Genomic DNA, 11,620 nt, shown 5'->3' with positions numbered 1-11,620 from the left:
TGCACAGAGCCTATAACCACTGCACAGCAAAAGACCCGAACCGGAGTATCAGCTGCGCTCAGGTTACTCCACTAGCACTTGTCTCCCGGTTGCCATGACGACGTGGCAGCACAGGGCAGGAGACCCTAACAATTTGTGGGTGGCAACTGACCATTTTCTGGCGGTGTTTGGAAATGTATAGCAATTTCAAACTGGCAAAGAAAAGTCTGGTTTCTAAATGCCTCATATGCTCTTAATTGTCATTATTAGCCAATAGTGTAGTACAATGCACTGTGTTCTGGTACTGAAATTTAAATAATGCTTATTGAAAAATGGGAACAGAAAGTGTCTTAAGGGAGCTAGGCAGATATTTAATTTAAATCAGGAACTCTCTTCCAAATTTTAAACACAATTTAATAAAAAACGTTCAATTTATTCATATGTTACCATTGAACAGAACATTGCAATATGTAAAAAATGTTGCATTAATGTACAACGGCAAATACAATTAAAATACAGACTTCAGTTTTGTAAAATGTGATTGTTTCATCCAATGGTATTTCTTAAAAGATGCCTGATGTTCTCCCAATTGAACCAAAGCCAACGCGTTTCGTCCCAAAGGACTTCATCAGGGGCTCATATCTAGACAGTAGATATACAGATGGTATGAACATTTATATCTAACATGCCGTAGTAATCATATTCCAGAATGGTAATTAGATACATACCAATGGATATTGGAAGAGCTCTATGGGGTAAATAACCAATTTAACGGTAATGTTGTTCCCATATGTGAAATCTGGAAGAACCATATCATAAATAAGCTATCATATCATAAAAGGATTTATTAAAATATTTAATACTACAGGAGGGGATGAGGATCCGAAGTAGTTTCATAGACTTAAATATGTTGGAATACAGGTAGGGGAGGTCGATTTTTTCTAAAGACTGAGGGGTACATTTACTAAGCAGTGATAAGAGCGGAGAAGTGAGCCAGTGGAGGAGTTGCCCATGGCAACCAATCAGCACTGAAGTAACATCTATAATTTGCATACTATAAAATGATACAGAGCTGCTGATTGGTTGATGGGGAAATTTCTCCACTGGCTCACTTCTCCGTTCTTATCACTGCTTAGTAAATGTACCCCTTATTCTTATAATAATGGTGATTAATAATTCACTGTTAATGGTATCTATAAACTTTACATTTTCTCTCCAAAAATTTGAAATTGGCACAGTGCAAAAACGGGATGATAGTGTAAATATCACTGTGAGGAGGATATTGAACAGCAACATACAGTTTTTTGTACATACCAGTATGATACAATAATAAACAACAACGCTGGATTCACCAGTATTCACAGTTGATCAGGCCTAAAACAAAAATGACATATGTGCAATTTTTCTTAATTGCATTCTTTTCCCATCATTGTTGACATACATTTATAAAGTGGGAAGATAGATCTATTATACATACCAATATAGTCATGCAATACAGGGATATGCCAGATATGCCCCACAGTGCGAGTTACTTACCCTCCATCTTCTGAAGGAGGGACACGGAGGGCACAGCGCGCGCCTCTCCTGTGTCCCTCCTGTATCTCCGGCGGCAGCGGCTGTCTTCTGAAGGAGGGACACGGATGGCACAGTGCACGGCTCTCCTGTGTCCCTCCTGCGCCTCCGGCGGCAGCGGCGTGTGTGTGTTAAAGGAAGTGCCAGTTCGTGCACTTCCTTTAACACACACACGCCGCTGTCGCCAGAGACGCAGGATGGACACAGGAGAGCCGCGCGCTGTGCCCTCCGTGTCCCTCCTAAATACTGACTCGAGTATAAGCCGAAGGGGCTTTTTCAGCACAAAAAAAGTGCTGAAAAAGTCGGCTTATACTCGAGTATATACGGTAGATCATAAATTGGCAAAAAATATACAATATATAATTGTGGCTATAAGGGAGATTCTGGAAGTTATGGAAGCCGCTCCTGTACCTCAGCAGAAGGCCTATTTCTATAAGGAAAATAAATCTAAGGTAACTTTCCCTCCTTCCCACGAGCTGAATACTCTCTTTGACGGGGTGTGGGTGAATCCCGAAAATAAATTTCGTATTCCCAAGAGGATTCAGATAGCTTATCCTTTCCCGGTAGAGGACAGAAAAAAATGGGAGTCACCCCCTGTGTTAGACAGTGCACTGTCCAGATTGACAAAGAAGGTAATTCTCCCTGCACCTGGCATGGCTTTGCAAAATAGAGACTACATTTAAATCCATTTATGTTGCCAATGGTACGCTGCTCAGAACCACAATTGCTTGCGCATGGGTGAGTCGTGCGATTGAAAAATGGTCAGACAACTTGTCATCGGAAATTTACACGATTGACAAGGATGAGATACTCCTCAAGTTTGGTAATATCAAAGATGCAGCCGCATACATGCTAGAAGCAATGAAAGATATTGGACTCTTGGGTTCAACGGACACTACCATGGCAGTATCGGCTCGGCGGGCATTATGGATTCGCCAGTGGAACGCGGTGCAGATTCCAAAAAGAATATGGAGGCTCTCCCATATAAAGGTGAGGCCTTATTTGGCGATAGACTGGATGCGTTAGTCTCGGCGACTACCGCTGGTAAGTCGACGTTTATGCCTTATGCCTCTGCACCGGCAAAAAAGACACATCCCTCTCATATGCAGTCCTTTCGGCCCAACAAATACAGAAAGGTCAGAGGTTCCCCCTTCTATGTAAGTAGGGGAAGGGGAAGAGGTAAGAAACCCCCAGCATCTCCGGGATCCCAGGAGCAAAAGTCAACCACTACTTCTGCCAAATCTACAGCATGACACTGGGGCTCCTTTGCGGGAGGCCGCTCGGGTGGGATCACGTCTGAAACTGTTCAGTCAAGGTTGGATTCAATCTCGCCTGGACCCCTGGGTTTTACAGATAGTATCAAAGGGGTACAAGCTGGAGTTTCAAGATGTTCCCCCATGCCGATTGTTCAAATCGACCTTGCCAGCTTTCTTCCAGAACGAGAGGCAGTACCAGCGCCAATTCAAAAATTATGTCAGGATCAGGTCATAGTCCTGGTACCTTTGTCACAACAAGGGGAGGGGTTTTATTCCAGCCTCTTTGTAGTTCCGAAGCCGGACGGCTCGGTCAGACTGATCCTAAACCTAAAAAATCTGAATCTCTACTTGAAACGGTTCAAGTTCAAGATGGAATCACTCAGGGCAGTGATTTCCAGTCTGGAGGAGGGGGATTACAAGGTGTCAGTAGACATAAAGGATGCTTACCTACATGTTCCCATTTATCCTCTTCACCAGGCTTATCTGAGATTTGCGGTTCAGGACTGCAATTACCAGTTCCAGACGGTGCCTTTCGGTCTCTCCACGGCGCCGAGGGTTTTCACAAAGGTGATGGCAGAGATGATGGTCCTCCTTCGTCAAAAAGGAGTCAATATAATTCCTTATCTGGACGATCTCCTGATAAAGGCGAGATCCAGGGAGCAGTTGCTACAGAACATCACGCTCTCTCTGTCCATACTCCAACAACACGGTTGGATCATAAATTTTCCAAAGTCACAGTTGGAACCGATGACAAGATTGTCTTTTATCGGGATGATTCTGGACACAGAAGTTAAGAGAGTATTTCTTCCGGTGGAAAAGGCTCTGGAAATCCAGACAATGGTAAAACAGATATTGAAACCGTCAAGTGTGTCGATCCATCAGTGCATTCGGTTGTTGGGGAAAATGGTGGCGGCCTACGAGGCTATACAGTTTGGCAGGTTCCATGCCAGAGTATTCCAGTGGGACCTGTTGGACAAGTGGTCGGGATCCCACCTACACCGGAAGATAGTCCTCTCGTCAAAAGCCAGGATTTCGCTCCTGTGGTGGCTACACAGTTTGCACCTACTAGAGGGACGCAGGTTCGGGATTCAGGACTGGGTCCAGGTAACCACGGATGCAAGTCTCCGAGGCTGGGGAGCTGTCAATCAGGGGGAAAGCTTCCAAGGAAAATGGTCAAGTCAGGAAACCTGCCTTCACATAAATGTGCTGGAATTGAGAGCCGTTTACAACGGCCTTCGACAAGCGGTACATCTTCTTCAAGATCATCCCTTGCAGATCCAGTCGGACAATGTAACAACAGTCGCGTACATAAACCGGCAGACAACTGGGAAGCAGACACGATCTCCATCCAGGAGAGTGGGGCCTCCACCAAGAAGTATTTGCAGAGGTGACAAGTCTTTGGGGAGTTCCTCAAGTAGACATGATGGCATCTCGTCTCAACAAGAAGCTTCAGAAATATTGTTCCAGGTCGAGAGACCCTCAAGCAATAGCAGTGGATGCGCTGGTGGCTCAGTGGGTATTCCGGTCAGTGTATGTCTTCCCTCCACTTCCGCTGATCCCAAAAATGATCAGAATCATAAGAAGAACAAGAGTTTGAGCAATATTCATTGCCCCTGACTGGCCAAGGAGGGCTTGGTACCCAGATCTTCAGGAGTTGCTCATAAAGGAGCCTCGGCCTCTTCCTCTTCACGAGGACCTGCTACAGCAGGGGCCATGCGTGTATCAAGACTTACCGCCGCTATGTTTGACAGCATGGCTGTTGAGTGCCGGATCCTAGCCCGAAAGGGTATTCCGAAAGAAGCCATTCCCATACTTATTCAGGCCAGGAAAGGAGTAACGTCGAAACATTACCACCGTATTTGGAGAAAATATGTGTCTTGGTGTGAATCCAAGAAGGCTCCTATGGAAGAGTTTCACTTGGGACATTTTCTCCATTTTCTGCAGGCTGGTGTGGATGCGGGCCTTAGATTGGGGTCAATCAAGGTCCAGATTTCGGCCTTGTCAATTTTCTTCCAGAAACAATTGGCCGCTCTTCCAGAGGTTCAGACCTTCGTGAAGGGGGTTCTGCACATACAGCCTCCATTTGTGCCTCCAGTGGCACCATGGGACCTTAATGTGGTGTTGAAGTTCCTTCAATCGGATTGGTTTGAGCCTCTACAAGAGATAGAGCTGAAGTTTCTCACTTGGAAAGTGGTGATGCTTTTGGCATTGGCATCCGCAAGGCGGGTGTCTGAGTTGAGAACTCGCCAACATTTTCTTCCAAAGTTAGTTTCTTCTTTCAACATAAACCAACCTATTGTGGTGCCAGTAGTTACTGACACGTTCACTGAGTCATAGTCTCTAGATGTGGGAGGGCTTTGAAAATTTATGTCACTAGAACAGCTAGGATCCGGAAAACAGAGGCTGTTTGTCCTGTATGCTCCCAACAAAATTGGGTGTCCTGCTTCCAAGCAGACTATTGCGCGCTGGATCAGAGGTACGATTCAGCACGCACATTCTACGGCTGGATTGCCGTTACCTACGTCGGTGAAGGCCCATTCTACTAGGAAGGTGGGCTCATCCTTGGCGGCTGCCCGGGGGGTCTCGGCATTACAACTTTGCCGAGCAGCTACTTGGTCAGGGTCAAACACTTTTGCTAAGTTCTACAAGTTTGACACCTTGGCCGATGAAGACCTCAAGTTCGGTCAATCGGTGCTGCAGGGTCATCCGCACTCTCCCGCCCGTACTGGAGCTTTGGTATAAACCCCATGGTCTTCAAGTGGACCCCAGCATCCTCTAGGACATATGAGAAAATAGGATTTTGATACATACCGGTAAATCCTTTTCTCCTAGTCCGTAGAGGATGCTGGGCGCCCGTCCCAGTGCGTACTTTACCTGCAGTCTTGTTCATTTTGGTTACACAAGTTGTGTTACATTTGTTTTCAGCATGTTGCTGTAAATGGTTCATGCCTGTTGGCGTGTGTTATGTTGAATGCCATTATTGTGCGGCATGGTTGAGGTTAGTGATGTGCACCGGAAATTTTTCGGGTTTTGTGTTTTGGATTCGGTTTTGCGGCCGTGTTTTGGATTCGGACGCGTTTTGGCAAAACCTCCCTGAAAATATTTTGTCGGATTCGGGTGTGTTTTGGATTCTGTGTTTTTTTTTTCAAAAAACCCTCAAAAACAGCTTAAATCATAGAATTTGGGGGTCATTTTGATCCCATAGTATTATTAACCTCAATAACCATAATTTCCACTCATTTTCAGTCTATTCTGTACACCTCACACCTCACAATATTATTTTTAGTCCTAAAATTTGCACCGAGGTCGCTGGATGACTAAGCTAAGCGACCCAAGTGGCCGACACAAACACCTGGCCCATCTAGGAGTGGCACTGCAGTGTCAGACAGGATGGCAGATTAAAAAAATAGTCCCCAAACAGCACATGATGCAAAGAAAAAAAGAGGCGCAATGAGGTAGCTGTGTGTTTAAGCTAAGCGACCCAAGTGGCCGACACAAATACCTGGCCCATCTAGGAGTGGCACTGCAGTGTCAGACAGGATGGCAGATTAAAAAAATTGTCCCCAAACAGCACATGATGCAAAGAAAAAAAGAGGCGCAATGAGGTAGCTGTGTGACTAAGCTAAGCGACCCAAGTGGCCGACACAAACACCTGGCCCATCTAGGAGTGGCACTGCAGTGTCAGACAGGATGGCACTTCAAAAAAATAGTCCCCAAACAGCACATGATGCAAAGAAAAAAAGAGGCGCAATGAGGTAGCTGTGTGACTAAGCTAAGCGACCCAAGTGGCCGACACAAACACCTGGCCCATCTAGGAGTGGCACTGCAGTGTCAGACAGGATGGCACTTCAAAAAAATAGTCCCCAAACAGCACATGATGCAAAGAAAAAAAGAGGCGCAATGAGGTAGCTGTGTGACTAAGCTAAGCGACCCAAGTGGCCGACACAAACACCTGGCCCATCTAGGAGTGGCACTGCAGTGTCAGACAGGATGGCACTTCCAAAAATAGTCCCCAAACAGCACATGATGCAAAGAAAAATGAAAGAAAAAAGAGGTGCAAGATGGAATTGTCCTTGGGCCCTCCCACCCACCCTTATGTTGTATAAACAGGACATGCACACTTTAACAAACCCATCATTTCAGCGACAGGGTCTGCCACACGACTGTGACTGAAATGACTGGATGGTTTGGGCCCCCACCAAAAAAGAAGCAATCAATCTCTCCTTGCACAAACTGGCTCTACAGAGGCAAGATGTCCACCTCCTCCTCTTCCTCCGATTCCTCACCCCTTTCACTGTGTACATCCCCCTCCTCACAGATTATTAATTCGTCCCCACTGCAATCCACCATCTCAGGTCCCTGTGTACTTTCAGGAGGCAATTGCTGGTGAATGTCTCCACGGAGGAATTGATTATAATTCATTTTGATGAACATCATCTTCTCCACATTTTCTGGAAGTAACCTCGTACGCCGATTGCTGACAAGGTGATCGGCTGCACTAAACACTCTATCGGAGTACACACTGGAGGGGGGGGAGGACAACTTAGGTAAAATAAAGCCAGTTTGTGCAAGGGCCTCCAAATTGCCTCTTTTTCCTGCCAGTATACGTACGGACTGTCTGACGTGCCTACTTCGATGCGGTCACTCATATAATCCTCCACCATTCTTTCAATGGTGACAGAAACATATGCAGTGACAGTAGACGACATGTCAGTAATCGTTGGCAGGTCCTTCAGTCCGGACCAGATGTCAGCACTCGCTCCAGACTGCCCTGCATCACCGCCAGCGGGTAGGCTCGGAATTCTTAGCCTTTTCCTCGCACCCCCAGTTGGGGGAGAATGTGAAGGAGGAGCTGCTGACGGGTCATGTTCCGCTTGACTTGACAATTTTCTCACCAGCAGGTCTTTGAACCTCTGCAGACTTGTGTCTGCCAGAAAGAGAGATACAACATAGGTTTTAAATCTAGGATCGAGCACGGTGGCCAAAATGTAGTGCTCTGATTTCAACGATTGACCACCCGTGAATCCTGGTTAAGCGAATTAAGGGCTCCATCCACAAGTCCCACATGCCTAGCGGAATCGCTCTGTTTTAGCTCCTCCTTCAATGTCTCCAGCTTCTTCTGCAAAAGCCTGATGAGGGGAATGACCTGACTCAGGCTGGCAGTGTCTGAACTGACTTCACATGTGGCAAGTTCAAAGGGTTGGAGAACCTTGCACAACGTTGAAATCATTCTCTACTGCGCTTGAGTCAGGTGCATTCGCCCTCCTTTGCCTATATTGTAGGCATATGTATAGGCTTGAATGGCCTTTTGCTGCTCCTCCATCCTCTGAAGCATATAGAGGGTTGAATTCCACCTCGTTACCACCTCTTGCTTCAGATGATGGCAGGGCAGGTACAGGACTGTTTGCTGGTGCTCCAGTCTTCGGCATGCGGTGGCTGAATGACGAAATTGGCCCGCAATTCTTCGGGCCACCGACAGCATCTCTTGCATGCCCCTGTCGTTTTTGAAATAATTCTGCACCACCAAATTCAATGTATGTGCAAAACATGGGACGTGCTGGAATTTGCCCAGATGTAACAAATCCCCAGGAGAGTCCAATTGGGGTAAGCCATTCTGCGATGATGTTCCTCAGTTTCCGTAAGAGGTTGTCAGCTGTGTGCCTCTTATGGAAAGCGGTTGTTATGATTCCAGCACTCTGGTCAGAGGAGATCTTATGGCAAGGACCGAAGTACTGGAACGGTATGCTGGGGAAGGGAGCAGGACAGGAAAATAGCCCCTGGCGCCCTAACTCTGTTGTCTCACCCGTGTTGTCAGAAATCCCCTGCGAGACTATGGTTTCTTGAGCCCTTGGCAGCCGCGTTTGAAGGGCGGATTATGTCTGCCCAACTTCGATGCCCCCCGGTCTTAATGAGAGACAAAGGGAAACCCGAGACAGGGTGATAACAAGAGGCCCTCTAACTAAACAACCAGGCCAGGGGCTAAGCAAACTCAAAACTATAATATGTGCGGAGAAACCGCCAAGGAAAAGGACAACCAAAATATCCACTTGTCCAATTCTCCTACCCGGCACCGCCGAGTACCAGAGAGGACTTGTGGAAGCGGAACCCTCCGCAAATGCTCCAAACACAAAATATAAAAGGTAAAGCGGCTGAGCCGCAACACACGGCAGAGCCGCAACTCACGAACACTACTGGATATAAAACGGTGATCAGTCAGGACTCCAGGGACGAGATGGTAACTGCCGAGTACAGGACTTCTGCGGACTGGAATGACCGGATACAGCAGGACTGGAAACAGACTCTCAGCAAACAAAGGCAGCATGCAGGAAGCTATTACCGGCGTCTGTGAGAAGCCCTGGGAGTGTACTTAACAGAGAGTCCTCCAATCAGCTGTTTAGAGGCTGATTGGACTAAATGCCGTGCAGCTGCCTTGCTGCACGGCCAGAGAACAGGTGAACGCATTAAATCCTAAAACCCAGCAACGGGGAACGCGGTCCGCCAGTGGCGTCCCCGTTGCTAGGGTCCGTGCGGCATCAGCGCGCCCGGCGTCTAGCGTTGCTAGGGAGCCGGCGGCTGTACGTGCACGGCGTCCCCAGTTGCTAGGCGCCGGGTCGCGCGGACAAGCGGACCCCGGCGCCTAACAGTACCCCCCCCTTGAGGAGGGGTCAAGGAACCCCTAAAGCCAGGTTTCCGAGGAAATTCCCGAAAAAATGCCCTCTTGAGCCTCGGGGCATGAAGATCCTTATCCAGGACCCAAGACCTTTCCTCCGGACCATAGCCTCTCCAGTGAACCAGAAAATAAAGCCGGCCCCGGGACAATTTGGAATCGAGAACCTTCTCCACCAAGAACTCCTGTTGTCCCTGTACATCCACCGGAGATCTACCCTGAGAGATCCTCCGAGGAAATCTACTGGAAGAAACGTATTGTTTCAACAGGGAACAATGAAACGTATTACCAATCCTGAGAGATCTTGGTAAACGTAACCGAAAGGCAACTGGGTTGACTCTTTTAATAATAAGAAATGGCCCAATAAATTTGGGTCCCAATCTAGCCGAGGATTGTCGAAGCCTGATGTTACGAGTCGACAACCATACCCTATCTCCCACCTTAAAAGTGCAAGGACGTCGGAGCCTGTCAGAAAATTTCTTCTCTCGAAAGGCCGCTTTTCTGAGAGCAAGGTGCACTTTTTTCCAAATGGCTCTGAGATGGGAGGTTAAGGTTAGCGAGGAGACTGAGGAATGATGAAAAAAAGAATTAGCTCTGGGGTGAAAACCAAAAACTGAAAAGAATGGAGACTCTTTAGTGGAGGAATGACAAGAATTATTGTAAGCAAACTCCGCCAACGGAAGAAACTCGGACCAATCATTCTGGAGTTTGGCAGAATACAAGCGCAAATACTGTTTCAATGATTGGTTAACTCGCTCGGTTTGCCCGTTGGATTGTGGGTGGTAACCGGATGTTAACGACAATTTCATCTTTAATGAGGCACAAAAACATTTCCAGAATTGTGCGATGAATTGTGGACCCCGATCAGAAACAATATCAGTAGGCAACCCATGAAGTCTGAAAACATGGCGGAGAAACAGAACTGCCAACCCTTGGGCAGAAGGCAATCGAGGGAGAGCAATAAAATGAGCCATCTTGCTAAAACGGTCCACTACCACCCATATGACTCGGAATCCGGCTGAAAGGGGAAGGTCAACCACAAAATCCATGGAAATATGGGACCATGGTCTGAGAGGAACATTTAAGGGCATAAGTTGCCCGATAGGCAAGGAACGGGGAACCTTATGCTGTGCACAAACCTGACATGAAAAAACAAACTCCCTAACGTCTTTAGAAAGACCAGGCCACCATACTGAGCGAGAGACTAACTCCAAAGTCTTAGAGATTCCCGGATGCCCGGAAACTTTGTTATCATGGAATTCCGTTAAAACAGTAGCTCTCAACAACTCAGGGACGTAAAGACGACCAGCAGGAGTATTTCCAGGAGCTTGGTGTTGAAGCTGTTTTAACTGGGTAAATAAATCTTGTGTGAGGCCTGCCCAGATGACCGAAGATGGAAGTATGGGAGTAACAGGACTGTTATTGTGAACCGGAAGACAGCTGCGTGACAGGGCATCAGCCTTAGTATTCTTGGAACCAGGCCTGAAAGTGATTATAAATTTGAAACGAGTAAAAAATAAAGCCCAACTTGCCTGCCGGGCATTAAGCCGTTTAGCCAATTCGATGTATTGCAGGTTTTTATGGTCAGTCAATACTGAAATAGTATGTTTTGCTCCCTCCAGCCAATGCCTCCACTCCTCAAAAGCCCACTTTACCGCCAGTAACTCCCGATTACCAACATCATAGTTGGATTCAGCGGAGGAAAATTTCCTGGACATAAAGGCACAAGGATGTAACTCCAGAGACTCCAGATCCTTTTGAGAAAGGATAGCCCCCACTCCAACCTCCGAGGCATCAACCTCCACAACAAAGGGCAATTCCTGATTCGGATGTCTGAGGACTGGAGCCGAGACAAAGGCTTGTTTCAAGGCCCGGAAGGACAACTCAGCTTCACGCGACCAGTTGGTAGGATCCGCTCCTTTCTTTGTCAGAGCTACAATGGGAGCAACCAGGTCAGAAAAAGAATGAATGAACCTCCTATAATAATTCGCAAACCCTAAAAAGCGCTGAATTGCTTTTAAATTGGTGGGTTGCGCCCAACTAAGGATGGCCTGGAGCTTCTTTGGTTCCATGGAAAAACCCTGAGGGGAAATAATGTACCCTAAAAAAGATACTTCCGTGACATGAAACTCACACTTCTCCAGCT

At 47.1% G+C, this 11,620-nt stretch overlaps 1 long non-coding RNA gene across 1 annotated transcript in view; it reads right to left on the bottom strand.

Moving 5' to 3' along the window:
- Positions 1 to 372: 372 nt before the first annotated feature.
- The window catches only part of LOC135051048 (uncharacterized), a 170,013-nt gene continuing 158,765 nt past the window's right edge, over positions 373 to 11,620 (bottom strand). The window contains exons 3-4 of the long non-coding RNA XR_010242010.1: positions 708 to 778; positions 373 to 621 (exon numbers count right to left, since the gene is read on the bottom strand). This is a non-coding gene — a long non-coding RNA (uncharacterized LOC135051048). The remainder of the gene's footprint in view (positions 622 to 707; positions 779 to 11,620) is intronic.

This window comes from Pseudophryne corroboree, chromosome 2 (genome assembly GCF_028390025.1).
Source record: "Pseudophryne corroboree isolate aPseCor3 chromosome 2, aPseCor3.hap2, whole genome shotgun sequence".
Classification (NCBI taxonomy): domain Eukaryota; kingdom Metazoa; phylum Chordata; class Amphibia; order Anura; family Myobatrachidae; genus Pseudophryne; species Pseudophryne corroboree.
The sequence above is the reverse complement of the archived record's forward strand: the minus strand, read 5'-3'. Positions and strand labels throughout refer to the sequence as shown.